The 14,642-nt window shown below is 39.4% G+C and overlaps 1 protein-coding gene across 1 annotated transcript in view; it reads right to left on the bottom strand.

Annotated features, from left to right (window-relative positions):
- The window catches only part of creb3l4 (cAMP responsive element binding protein 3-like 4), a 44,776-nt gene extending 31,874 nt beyond the window's left edge, over nucleotides 1-12,902 (bottom strand). Inside the window, exon 1 of the mRNA XM_039752704.1 lies at nucleotides 12,833-12,902. The gene's annotated coding sequence lies outside the window, so the exon portion shown is untranslated. The remainder of the gene's footprint in view (nucleotides 1-12,832) is intronic.
- Between the last annotated feature and the right edge of the window lie 1,740 nt (nucleotides 12,903-14,642).

Below are 14,642 nucleotides of genomic sequence, written 5' to 3'. Positions count from 1 at the left end.
GACTGTAAAAAATATCTGTAAACAGCTGTAATCATCTTGCATGCCATCTTGTATAAAGAAATCAGTCAAATATATAAAGTAAAATGATAATAAAAAAAAAACAAAATGCTTAGTTAATATAACAAAAGTTATAATGAACGTGTGCAATTGCAACCAAATGCTTTTTACAAACATCAAGCAATAAAGAAAGTGCTGCTTCAGTCATTAAAAAAAGCTATCAGAGTGCAAGTGTCTAGTCAGTATCTCAGTGTTATGATATGCCACATAAAGTCACAGGATAATTACCTAAGGATACACATCTAATAATTATCCTCATGACTTTTGCCTTCAGCACTCTGAATTTTATCTTTTTGAAATCACAGTAGGAGGGAAAGCTTTCTGACAAGTGTCAACCAGAGCCGACTATGTACACAAGATGGCGCTGATCCGCTATCATAAGAACCTCCATTTACTACCTGAGTAATATTAGCAACCGCTTTTTTGAACTCAACATCAGGAATGAGTTATTAAAACAAAAAGGTATCAGCATGGTTAATTGTAATAGTCCAATTATTGTTGTGAGCCGTACTGCATAAATCCCCTTATGTGTTTTCAGTCTTCCACAAGCAATGAAAAAGACAGATTACAATGATATGTAAATATCCAGAGGGGTCCTTTTATTATTTTTAGGAAGAGTAAAGTGTACGTAGGCAGCTTTTCAGACTTAATACCAGCTATAGGAGGTCCAATATGATTTAACAAAGGATCTTTTCACTTACTCTTTGCCTGGAATCTTTTTATTTGACCAGCCCACAGAATTGGATGTGCTGGGAGAAGTGCTCAGTTAGCTAAGGGTATCCATGAGAGTTGCTGAGGCAGATGTCAGCACCATCCTGAGAAAGCAATTATTACTACTTGGTTTATCAACCCAGCTGTGCTATGCAAGTCTTTTTTGCTTATAGTGAGATCTATAGTTGACAGAGTAAAAATCTATGAAAACTAATCATAGTCAGCCAGCTTCAGTCTTTTTTCTGTGCTCATGTGGTTAGGCTATTTATTTCTGTAGCAAGTACATGTGTATACAAAGTGTGCAACCTTTAGCTGAACTTAATATGTTCTGCTTTCTATACAACCGAGATTGGCTGTCAACTCTTCAGCAGGTCATCCCCAACCTGGGATCAAAACTCATCTTTCACGCTGGCAACATTGCCTCAGAGAAGACACATAAGTAATGCAAACCAAATGAGATTCAGATAAACATTTCAGTCTGGGCAGCTAGCATCACTGTTACTGGTGAGGGATATATTGGTATAAGTATGGTGTTCTCAATTTGTAAAGAATTCATTCCCAGAGACCATGCACCCCCTGCAGAATAAAATTATCAGAAAAGTTCAAAAACTGAATAATAACGGTCCATGATCACTTGCTCACCTAACAGCAACCAGCACAGTCTGGTTTTATGCCTAAGAAGTCTACCATCTACCGTATCTTGGTACCGAGGGTCCTCATCGAGCACAACCACGAATATTTCTTTGCAGCCTTTGTCAATTTTCATAAAGTGTTAACTCAGTTGATCGAGCTGCCCTATGGGACATCCCAAGACTTCACAGGATCACCCTGAAGTTGGTGGATATCATGGTCAGCCAGTACACTGATACTGTGAGTGCTATGCAGAGTAGAGTTAGAACCTCTGCATTTTTCCCAGTTGATTCTAGGGTCCGTCAAGGGTGTGTTTTCCTCCTACTTTGTCCAGTGCTTGCATGGATTGGATGCTGTGCAGGGTTGTGGGGTCCAGCAGCTATGGGGCATGTGTTGGTGAAGAAAGATTCACTAATCTTGACTTTGCCAACGATGCTGTTGGGGTTGTCTCCAAGATCCCAGGCTGTTTCATCATGTGGTGGGTAGGACAACATGCTGCACCAGTGCATGTTCCCCAACCTTATCTGACCTGACCTGATGCATATTTTCATTTACTGAGTAATTAATCAAAGAATATTTTGTATTTACTAGAAACACAAGGATTATGTATTATTTTAGAGCAGCAGAGCTGCACAGTGGTTTGAACTGCTGTCCAGAGACCCACCATCCACAGACTCCCATGCCTGGTTATACATTCTCCCCATGTCCACTGTGAATTTTCCACCAGGACATATTCCCTTACTATAGGAAAAAAAAGAAAGTAAAAAAAAAAAAAAGCTTTACCTTGTCAAAATGGAAAAATCATTACCATAACGTGTTGTACTGTAAAAATTACAGAATCATTTGTAACATTTGCAGAAATATGAATGTGTCTCAATTTCTTTCTAACAAACTGGAAAATTACATCAGACAGATCCAATCTGAAACCAACATCATTTTTAATAAGCAAGACAAAAAGTGATAATGGTCTGTCAAGTTTAGTAGTGATGTAACTTTCTTTAACAGTCATATCTGTTAAAGAATGTGAACTTAACTGAATCTGTTTGAATAGCCAATCCGTAAAATTTATGAAATTTGATGATTAAGATTTTAGAGGAGTTAAGACACTAGAGGCATATTATCAGGATTCTGCAGTATATAACAAGTGTTTGTGTGTCCCTGCATTTAATGCTTTGGCAAACAAGTGGCTAGTGCATATGCAGTTAAGTGAAAAATGATGTATAACTAACCTGACATAGTATATATTTTTAATTGAGGTTAAAACGTTCCAATTTTAGGACTTGATGAGGACCAGATGGTTGAAGTTATGTCCTCTCAAATTTTTCACGTGGCCTGCATACCGTATATCTGTATACTAGCAAAATAACACAGTTCTTCTCCGCTGCGAAGCGCGGGTAAAGAAGTTATGAAGAAGAAAAGGAAACATTTTAAAAATAACACAACATTTGCTTTCTATTCGTTTGCATAAGCACAGTCCTTCACCAACAATTATTTAATGTTAGCTCAGACCCGGCACTTAAAAGTTTCTGTCGCACTTTTGCCGAGTTTGTGCCAAACACTATTCTATCCCTGACCATCTCATTTTCGTTTGCATAAGCACAGTCCTTCACCAGCAATTTTAACTTAGTTACAAAGTGATCAAAAGTCTCATTTATACTCCACATATATTGTATTCGTCTTAGGCATGACAAACGCCAGCGGCAGCGTGTCTATGAACTTAATTTAAAGTTAAGCTTTACACCTTGCTTTCCAATTCGTTTGCATAAGCACAGTCCTTCACCAGCAATTATTTAATGTTAGCTCAGACCAGGCACTTAAAAGTTTCTCTTGCACTTTTGCTGAGTTTGTGCTAAACACTAGTCTATCCCTGAAAATCTAATCTTCGTTTGCATAAGCACAGTCCTTCATCAGCAATTTTAACTCCATTACAAAGTGATCCAAAGTCTCGTTTATACCTTGTGTCTTCTCATTAAACTTGTATCTCGCGAATATCGTATTTGTCGTAGGCATGACAAACACCAGCGGCAGCGTGTCTATAAACTTAATTTAAACTTACGGTTTACACTGTGCTTTGTTTCCGCAGTAGCTGCACTTATGAATATGCTTGTATGCATCACTCGCTTCATATTCTTTTGCTGCCTTCTCTATTGTGTAATGCGTTTTTTGTTCAGTGCTCTTTGGAGCTCTTCCTTGTTCTCTATGTACTGCGTTCACAGTCAGTTCACGTGAGCCGCTCTTGTGTGATCTTGCGATGTCCACGGCTTTATTTAATGTTAGCCAAGACCCGGCACTTAAAAGTTTCTCTCGCACTTTCGCTGAGTTTGTGCCAAACACTAGACCATCTCATCTTCGTTTGCATAAGCACAGTCCTTCACCCGCGAATATGTACCTTATATGGGCAGGCACTCAATTACGTGGGAGGCATGATGATGCAAGACGCAAGATGCAACTCCGCCTCACTAGGTGACCGAGCTGCCCGCTATGGCCGTATACAGTATAAGAAAGTAGGTTCCAGTTATGACTGTTACGCGTAGAATTTCGAAATGAAACCTGCCTAACTTTTGTAAGTAAGCTGTAAGGAATGAGGCTGCCAAATTTTAGCCTTCCGCCTACACGGGAAATTGGAGAATTAGTGATGAGTCAGTGAGTGAGTGAGTGAGTCAGTCAGTCAGTCAGTGAGGGCTTTGCCTTTTATTAGTATAGATACAGTGCCTTCAGAAAGTATTCAGAACCCTTCACTTTTTTTCCCTCATTAAATAACACTCAATGCCCCAGAATGACAGTTTCTTATTTTTAATACAGTAAATTTGCAAACAATCCTAAAATCCTGTTTTTGCTTTGTCATTCCGGGGTATTGAGTGTTGTTTGATGTGAGGCAAAACTCCAGGTTTACCACATATCCATCAGAGTAATTCTACCTGTATTTCCTCACTCTCCACCAAGCCCCAATTAAAATGAACAACCATTACACACTCCATGCACGAGTCAAAGGGCACATCTGGTAGCTCCTTTTCCCACAACACATCTGTCTTTAATTGCAAAGTCTTATGCCCATAAGATTCTTCGATCATGGATCGAAACCTGCCTATTGTCCAGTTCACTGCTGCTGTCTTTCATGGATCGATACCTGCCTATTGTCCAGTTCACTGCTGCTGTCTTTCAGCTTGAGGGGATATTTAAGTATATTTATTCACTCAGCAGATGCCTTTATCCAGCTTTTATCCAAAGCAACTTAAAAAAAGAGGTCAACACAATCAAGTAAATATCAGTTTGGGGAACTGTTAAGGAACAAGTGCTGCAGGACAAGGTTGAAAAATTGAGAATCAAAAAGAGAACACAAAACTAGTTAGTCTTTCCTTAGTACCTGAACCTACCAAACCCATTATCAATTAGACAGATATTCACAGATCAAGAGAGTCCTCAAATGCTTCTTTAAAACATTGAGGGCATCAGTAGATTGGATGGAGATGGGCAGCTTGTTCCACCATCCAGGATGAAAAGATGAAAAGTGAGTGGATTAAGATGCGATTCCAAGCAAAATATTTCATGGGCCTTTCTTTAAAACATAGTGTAGATAATTTCCCTTCAATGCACTCATTTCTGGATTCATGCCACTAATCTACATCAGTTCATCTATAACATATACAGTGTATGCAAGATTATATATTAACTTAATTATAATAAACTTTAACATATATTCATTAGTGGCATATTATGGCCATGAGGGAGTCTCTCGGAGTTCCAAACCCTTGACACAGGCTGCCTTCCACACAAGTCCTGGCTTCAAAAGATGTTTATCTAAAGAAATACCTTTGGACAGGCTTTTTTTTCTATAACAAAGCTCGACATTTTTTCCCGCTTTTCTTTCTCCTCCACTTCTTCCAGACAAATTTCTTCCTCTTGTTCTCCCTACTCCGACTCCCTGAATGCGGTAAAGTAGCTCCTTTTATGCCAAACTCAGAAACTTCTGTATGCGGACATCCCACCACTGCTGCTTCCTCAGGTGGCATCCATAGCACTCCGCAGAGCTACCCAACAGGACTACAACCATCACGTTGACTTGCAGGTGATGCATATGGGTGATCCAGCAAAGAGACACTGCCACCTAGTGCTTTGGAGGGGTTAGAGTGCTTTGACGGGGTGTCTTCCCATGTCCTTTGATTTTGTTGCCAAACCTGGAAAAGGGAACCCTAGCTGCCCCATTCGGGACGTCCATCCACTGATACTCTCTTTCCATTGTATGGGTCTTTTGGGCAGGCAAGGAGCTATTCAGTCTAACTACTGTAGAAAGCCAGTCCCATCCCTGCCTTTCACTACAACATATTTAATGATAACCTGTGATGTAGTGCCATTTAGTGAATTAAAAAAATTATACTTTTAAGGACCCTGTTTCTCTTAATGATATATCTATCTATGTTATGTAAGTGGACACTATTATTAATTTTTGTATACTGTTTATGCATTATTATTCTTAATCTAATTGTAATTTGTTTTTCTTTGCATGTAACTACAGTACTTCTTTGACATCTTGTAATTCTCTTTGAGCTTCATCATTTGTATGAAAATATGCTATTGAAATAAATGTTATTGTTTTTGTTATTCTTACACTGTCCATGGTTGGTTTCCAACTTGTATCCAGTGCTGCCAAGACAGGCTCTAGCACCCCAACTTCTAAACCTGGATTGAATTTATTCACTATTAGGTCTAAATATTCACACTTTTGATTTATGGTATTTTACAATAGCCTAAAATGAGTACCTAACCGAGATTAATTCTGAAACAGGCACAAGTAAGATGAGAGCCATGGAGTTATTTGTTCATCACTCAGCACTCAAGATAGGCATCACAGAATGGTGAGCATGCCACCTTTTAAATAAAGCGGTAGCATTCAGACCCCATTCTTACTACTAATAGACTAAATGTTCCTGTGATTCTCAACAGAAAACCAACAGTCAAGTTTTCTCCATTAAAACTTCAGTTAATCTCTTATAATAATAGACAGAGACCAATAGGGAAGGTAATACAGCTCTTTTTGTAACTAGAAAAATGGAAATTCTTTGCTCAACTTCTTGGTAGCCTTTGAATGTTTAGGAACTTTCCTGTAACTGAATACAGAAGATATGCTCTACAGTTCAGTTTACATATAATGTAATAAACGATACAGAAAAGCACTCTTATTTAATAAAGGTGTGCCTGTCACAGCAAGGCAACTCCCACCACAGTTCTTTCAAACAATAAGCCATTTACATAAAAACAGGACCTACATCCTATTTCAGACAAACCGATGCCATACTGAACCAATCCAAGATACAGTGCTATGTTTTTAAGCTGTGATTCAGGGATGATTTCTCATCCATTCACAAGCAGGCGTGCCTTTAGCAAAGCAGGATTTACTTCCCAGAGGAAAAACAACATTAAATAAATTCCTGCTGAGCAAGTTAGGGACTTTATTTAATCAATTTTTGAAGCTGCTTAATACAATTTCAGGGTTTATGGGATTCACAGCCTACACCCACAGGCAAGGAAGCAACCTTTGGCAGAATGCCAGTCATTTGTGTTCACATGCATATCTTTGTAAAAGTCTAGTGAAAACCTGGGAAGAATGTGCACACTGAAAATAAAATAACCAGTCTGAGATTCAAACCATTCATGCATACATCAGTTTTAAGTACACAATACTGTTTTGTCATAATTTTTAGTTTCCTGGTATATGCTGTGTTTTTTTTTGTTTGGGTTCAGGGTTCACAGTAGTTGAAGATAATCAACAACCCTACACAGGGGCTGCTAGCCCCTCACAGGGGCACTCACATTTGCAGTTGGACAATGAGAAGCTATTCAATTAAAACTCAGTTTAGAAAAAGGAAGAAAACTAAACAGAGTTAACATGGACATATAAAGAACAACCTCGGGATGGTCCCATGCTGATGTCACTTTCTGAAAATTGTTTTAGCCATTTTTTTTTGGTTTGCTCGGAAATAGGTTAAGTAGATGTTAATTTCAGAACGTGTTATATTTAACTGTTGACTTCAAATATGCCCAGGTGGATGGCCCCTATGATGGACTGACACTCTACTCAAGATTGGTTCTACCCGATGTTATTAATTAATTGAATGGAGTATATCTGTGTCATGTTCATTCACTTTACATCTCATCAAATCTCTGTCTCTTATAATAAAAATGTTGTTTGATTTTTTCGGACAAGAAAGACAGAACCTTTTGAGAAAAGGAAGTTGAGCTCATTAAGAGTCGATTAGGACATATACAGTGCATCCGGAAAGTATTCACAGAGCATCACTTTTTCCACATTTTGTTATTTTACAGCCTTATTCCAAAATGGATTAAATTAATTTTGTTCCTCAGTATTCTATCTCATCTGTAAGTGGAAGAAGTTCGAAACCACCAGGACTCTTCCTAGAGCAGGCCGGCCATCTAAACTGAGGAATCGGGGGAGAAGGGCCTTCGTCAGGGAGGTGACCAAGAACCCGATGGTTACTCTGTCAGAGCTCCAGAGGTCCTCTGTGGAGAGAGGAGAACCTTCTAGAAGGACAACCATCTCTGCAGCAATCCACTAATCAGGCCTGTATGGTAGAGTGGCCAGACAGAAGCCACTCTTTAGTAAAAGGCGCATGGCAGCCTGCCTGGAGTTTGCCAAAAGGCACCTGAAGGACTCTCAGACCATGAAAAACAAAATTCTCTGGTCTGATGAGACAAAGATTGAACTCTTTGGTGTGAATGCCAGGCGTCACGTTTGGAGGAAACCAGGCACTGCTCATCACCAGGACAATACCATCCCTACAGTGAAGCATGGTGGTAGCAGCATCATGCTATGGGGATGTTTTTCAGCGGCAGGAACTGGGAGACTAGTCAGGATAAAGGTAAAGATGACTGCAGCAATGTACAGAGACATCCTGGATGAAAACCTGCTCCAGAGCGCCCTTCACCTCAGACTGGGGCGACGGTACATCTTTCAGTAGGTCAACTACCCTAAGCACACAGCCAAGATATCAAAGGAGTGGCTTCAGGACAACTCTTTGAATGTCCTTGAGTGGCCCAGCCAGAGCCCAGACTTGAATCCAATTGAACATCTCTGGAGAGATCTTAAAATGGCTGTGCACCGACACTTCCCATCCAACCTGATGGAGCTTGAGAGGGGCTGCAAAGAGGAATGGGCAAAACTGGCCAAGGATAGGTGTGCCAAGCTTGTGGCATCATATTCAAAAAGACTTGAGGCTGTAATTGCTGCCAAAGGTGCATCGACAAAGTATTGAGCAAAGGCTGTGAATACTTAGGTACATGTGATTTCTCAGTGTTTTTATTTTTAATAAATTTGCAAAAACCTCAAGTAAACTTTTTTTCACGTTGTTGTTATGGGGTGTTGTGTGTAGAATTCTGAGGAAAAAAATGAATTTAATCCATTTTGGAATAAGGCTGTAACATAACAAAATGTGGAAAAAGTGATGCGCTGTGAATACTTTCCGGATGCACTGTAAGCAAGAATTTAACTGTACTCTGTATACATTATAAATATGACCCATTAATAATAATCCTTGGGAAATCTCACAGGTGGTTAGTATAGCTCCTAATAAAAACTACGTCATAAAGACAAACAGCAATTACAAGCACGTCTGGGACAGTATTATTGAAAAGTATCACAAAGAAAAAGTAGAAGAAATTTTTCAAGGTTTTGGAAATTCCTAATACATTACATTTATTTGTAAACATCAATATAAAACTGTGCATAAACAGTGAAACATCCTCCAAACTGTGTATCTGGGTGAGCTGGGCATAAAATAATATGGCAGTTCTAAAATAAACTTTTTCTTTCGGCTGCTCCTGTTGGTTGCCACAATGGATCATCTTTTTCCATATCTACCTGTACTCTGCATCTTGCTCGGTTACACCCACCACCCTCATGTCCTCTCTCACCACATCCATAAACCTTCACTTAGGCCTTCCTCTTTTCCTCATACCTGGCAGCTCCATTCTTACCATTCCTTCTCCTAATACACTCAGCATCTCACCTCTGCACATGTTCAAACCAATGCAATCTCGCCTCTTTGTTTATGTCTCCCAAACGTCCAACCTGAGCTGACCCTCTAATGTACTCGTTACACCAAATGCAAATCTTAGCATCTTTAACTCTACCACCTCCAGCTCTGTCTCCTGTTTTTTGGTCAGTGCCATCGTCTCTAACCCATTTAACATAGCTGGTCTCACTACCATCCTGTAGACCTTCCCATTTACCCTTGCTGATATCCATCTGTCACAAACCACTCCTGACACTCTTCGCCACCCACTCCACCCTGCCTGCACTCTCTTTTTCATCTCTCCTCCACATTCCCTGCTACTCTGTACTGTTGACCCCAAGTATTAAAACCTATCCACCTTTGCCAACTCTACTCCCTGCATCCTCACCATTCCTCTGACTTCCCTCTCATTTACACACATTCTGTCTTGTTCCTACTGACCTTCATTCCTCTCCTCTCTAGAGTATATCTGCACCTCTCTTAACCTGCTCCCTACTCTCGCTACAGATCACAATGTCACCTACAAACTTCACAGTCCATGGAGACACTTATCTAATCTCCTCTGTCAACCTGTCCATCACCATTGCAAATAAGAAAGTGCTCAGAGCCAATCCCCGATATAATCCCACTTCAATCTTAAACGCATCCATCACTCCTAGCCGAGACCACACCACTGTCACACTTCCCTCATTCATCTCCTGTACAATTCTTACTTATTTCTATGCCACTCCCAACTTCCTCATACAATACCATGACTTCTCTCTAGGCACCCTGTCATATGCTTTTCTCCAGGTCCACAAAGACGCAATGTAACTCCTTTGCGCCTTGTCTATACTTCTCCATCAACACACTTGGAGCAAACATAGCATCTGTGGTGCTCTTTCCTGGCATGAAACCATACTGCTGCTTGTTAATCATCACCTCTCTTCTTAACCTAGCTTCCACTACTCTTTCCCACAACTTCATGCTGTGGCTTATCAGTTTTATCCCTCTGTAGTTACTACAGTTCTGTAGTTAACAGAACAAGATGCAGAGGGCAGGAAGATATGGAAGAAGATGATCCGCTGTGGCAACCCCTAACGGAAGCAGCCGAAAGAAGAAGAAGTTACTATAGTTCTGTACATTCCCCTTATTCTTAAAAATCAGTACCAGTACACTTCTTCTCCACTGCTCAGACATTCTCTCATTGTGCAAGATTGCAATAAACAGTATGGTTAAAAACTCCACTGCCATCTCTCCTAAACACCTCCATGCTTCCACAGGTACAGTGTGTCATCTAGACCAATGACCTTTCTATTCTTCACCCTCTTCATAGCGATCCTTACTTCTTCCTTGCTAATCCGTTGCCTTTCCTGATTCACTATCTCCACATCCTCCAACCTTCTCTCTCCTTTTCTCTTCATTCATCAGTCTCTCAAAGTATTCCTTCCATCTGCTCAACACAAACTCCTCGCTTGTGAGTAAGTTTCCATCTTTATCCTTTATCACCCTAACATGCTGCTCCGTCCGTCAGTCTAGCCAATCAGTACAAGCCCTTTTCTCCCTTGTAGTGTCCATTCTCTCATAAAATTCATCATACGCCTTTTCTTTAACCTTCGTCACCTATCTCTCCACCTTATGCCTTATTTCCTTGTACTCCTGTCTACTTTCTGCATCTCTATGATTATCCCACTAAAAGTAGTTCTAAAATAAACAGTCTTCAAAAGCTGAGATGTGATAAATTGAGTATTCAATAGTAAGTACCTAGGTGCTTCACAAAAGTGAAAAAATAAAATTCTGATGTTCATATCAGATTTCATCAACAATTTGTCAACAGGCATGTTTGAGACTCTGAAACTTAATTTAAGAAGATGCTTTAGTTTCATGAAAGTAATAAATAACGCAAAAAATACAAAGAAAACCTGGAGAAAAAGCATAAGACAGACTACCAAAAATCTGGGAAAAAGAAGATTAATCTTCCAACAGAATACTGACCCACAGAAGCTACAGTATATCTGCTTAAGTAAAAAAAATAATAAATTTCAAAATAATCCAGAAGGCCTAGTATGACCCCAACTATCTAATTCCTGACAACTGCCCTTCAGTAGTGGTCCCCTCCACCTTAGGCAAGCATGTGCAGTTTTGCAAATGAGAAGAATAAATAATGTGATTGGAAAACACTCAAAACAAATTTCTTATTGGAACAATTTAGACTTGCAAAGTAGCCTAACTGCATCTGTGCGGATTAAGGGATGAAACACAAAAAAAAACCCACAGAAATTCCAAAAAAAGGGATTCTGAGGCTCAAAACTGAGCCATGATCTGAGTGCTGCTGGGGCAACAATGTTGCTGATGCTGCTACATCTATGCACTACCACAGTTAAATAAGTCAAGATTATATTATTATACAATGATTTAGTAAAACGCAATGTCGGTAACAATTGTCATTCTACATACATAAGTTATCTTATTTGCAACACCTACTTTTTATCCATCCAACTATCTCCCAAACCCACTTGATCCTAAGCAATGACTCAGGGTAGGTGGAGCCTTTCCCAGCAAGCACAGGGTGCAAGGCAGGGACAATCCCTGGCCAGATTATCAATGGGTGAACGAACACACAGACATGCACATACAGTACATACACTATCTGATCCAATATAGCTCTCTATAAGCTTTGTTTAATTTTGTTTGACTGATTAAGAATATTTCTTTCACTTGAAACAGCTACTAGGCAAAAACAACAAATGGATGATAAAATCAAACAAAAAAAGAGTTAAAACATAACATTGCAATTTATTACTTAGTTATTATGTCGATAAATTTCAGGATGCGCTGTCCATGAGGCCACAGTGATAACCATCTGTTAAGAGATAATGAGCTAAACTGTATAACATCATTCTCTTCGGTTGCCAGTACTTTTATTTTCAAATTTCCCAGACGAGTAATACCAGGTACTATCGGGACCAAGATGGGTGCAGAATAAGGGAGGTGGGAGTTTGCCAAAAATCTTCTTTGGCACGACCTAAATAACGCTGCAACGTGACATAAAATATTCTATTTAAAATATTCTATTTGTTAAAAAATTTAAAAGTTAAATAAAGTTCTGACAATTATCACCTGCAGGTTTACTGTCCTGCTCACTTCTGCTACTGGGTCTCTTTTCGCAACCTAAACTTTGGACAACAGGCTGTTTCACCGCCCAGGTTTCCCAACGAAGGTGGAGCACAGAGTTGTAAAGCCAGATAAACAAGTAGAGCGCCGTGCTGTGCTACGTCTATACTTTGAGACGTTTCAGGAAAACTGTTACAAAGAAATTAATTCCAATAAATTCTTATTAGTAATGCTATCGGTGTTTTTTTAGTAATACAATCAAGTTCCATCATAGCATCCGTCTGCAGATCATACAGAACAGTCGGGCAGCTTACCTGCTTGTAATGCTGGTCCTAGTACTTCCAGCCTGGCACCTCTTACGTCACTGTGACTTGAGAAGCGAAATCGAGGCATCGTCCAATGCCTGTGGATTGGCCAATTGAATTGAAGCAACATCCAATCGTATTTTTCCCAGTAGATGTTTTTAGGTAGTGATTGGCTACTGAAACGGGGCTATCTGAATAGTCTTGGCCTTGTGCTGCAGAGTGGCTGCGATTGCATTGTCCCTTGTCCGACTTCTTTTTTTCGTAGTGAGGGGGGCAACGCTTCTAATAAACTTCTAATTTTGTATCAGATCGCTGATTTAGGCAGAAAAGGGCAACGCACTGCCTGAGCATTGTGCAGCAAAAGTTAAAATACGGTACAACGGATATCTAAAATTTCTTTATTCTATTTGACAAAATTAAAAGGTATATTTAAACTGTATTTGCATTGTGTGTATGTAGTACTAGTGTGTTGTATCGTGTTAGCCATTATGAATGTAGTGAGAAGTCAAGCAAAACATATTCTAACATGGTATATATATATATATATTTTTTTTTTCTCAAACCCTAGTGTTCTAATTTGGGGTTCGGGGCCCCCATCAGCAGCTTTGGGCGCAAGGCAGGAACGGGCCCTGAACAGATCTGCGTGCAACTCCGTTTCATTAGGCAGTGCTGCCTAAGCCTTACTAAAACTTAAACCAAACGTTTGAATATAAAACTAAAAAACTTTGGAAAACGTTGGAACGTCCTATCAAACATAAAACACTTTGTCTTGTTTGTGCCAGAACTCTTCTGTAGATGACTTCCTGTTTTTGTTATTTGTATAACATCCCAAAGAATTTATTCATGATGGGGTACAGAACAGGTGGTAGTCATATGTGGCCAGGTCTGAAGAAAAGGTTGGGTGTGATGTGTTTTTTTGATCCACAGTTTAGCAGACCAGCGTTTGCGACCCATGGAATGGAATGAGAGTTGTGAGTATTGTTGTAAAGGAAAAGGGTGTGATCAACATGTTTAATTGATACTTTTCTCTACTCGACTTCCATAACTGCTAAAGTAAATCAGCATAGACTAAATCAGCAACAGACTATGTGGGTATTTTCAATCAATAGGGGCATCATCCTCATCATCATTAAAAATTGTGCACACAAACACCCCCAGAACTTGCTTGGACCAGGATGTTTTTGTTGTTGTTGAAGATTCACCATATTTTCATTGTTTGGACACTAGGTCACAGTGCTGTATTCAGGGTTCATGCCAAATTATTACATCCTTCATACATTTCTCGAACTCCAAACTCATTGGCTCAAGATTCTGTGTAACTTTAGATTTGGTAACACTTCAATTCACAAGTCAACATTTTGGACACCCAATGTTCTCAAACTTAATTACTTATGAATAATGAATTCTCTGCATACTATAGTGTACTGTATGTCAGTTTAAGCACTTTGATTCTCCATTATGATTTGCTTCATAGTGACAATTCTTTCTTCTGTCATCAATGTCAAAAATCATCTTCAACGGATGTTCTGCCATGTCAGAATTCAGTAGCTCATACTTTGACTGTGGTATATGAAGGAAACTGGGCTTTGTACATGTTAACTAGTTGAAGCTGACTCTAGAAAGCTTATTGTTCTCTAGCATTAAAAATTCAAGTATATTTTTTTGGGATCTACAAGATGTAGCGGGGTGAATTATAGGGAAGGACAAAAGTCAAATGGTTGGGTTGCCAAACGGGCAAGATATTGTTTAATTCCAAAAAAAGGAAAATGCAACAAAAAAAATGCACTTCCACTTTAAACCTTTCTAATCATTCATACAT

This window comes from Polypterus senegalus, chromosome 1 (genome assembly GCF_016835505.1).
Source record: "Polypterus senegalus isolate Bchr_013 chromosome 1, ASM1683550v1, whole genome shotgun sequence".
Lineage (NCBI taxonomy): Eukaryota > Metazoa > Chordata > Cladistia > Polypteriformes > Polypteridae > Polypterus > Polypterus senegalus.
Note: the sequence above shows the minus strand (reverse complement) of the source record. Positions and strands in the feature narration are given on the sequence as shown.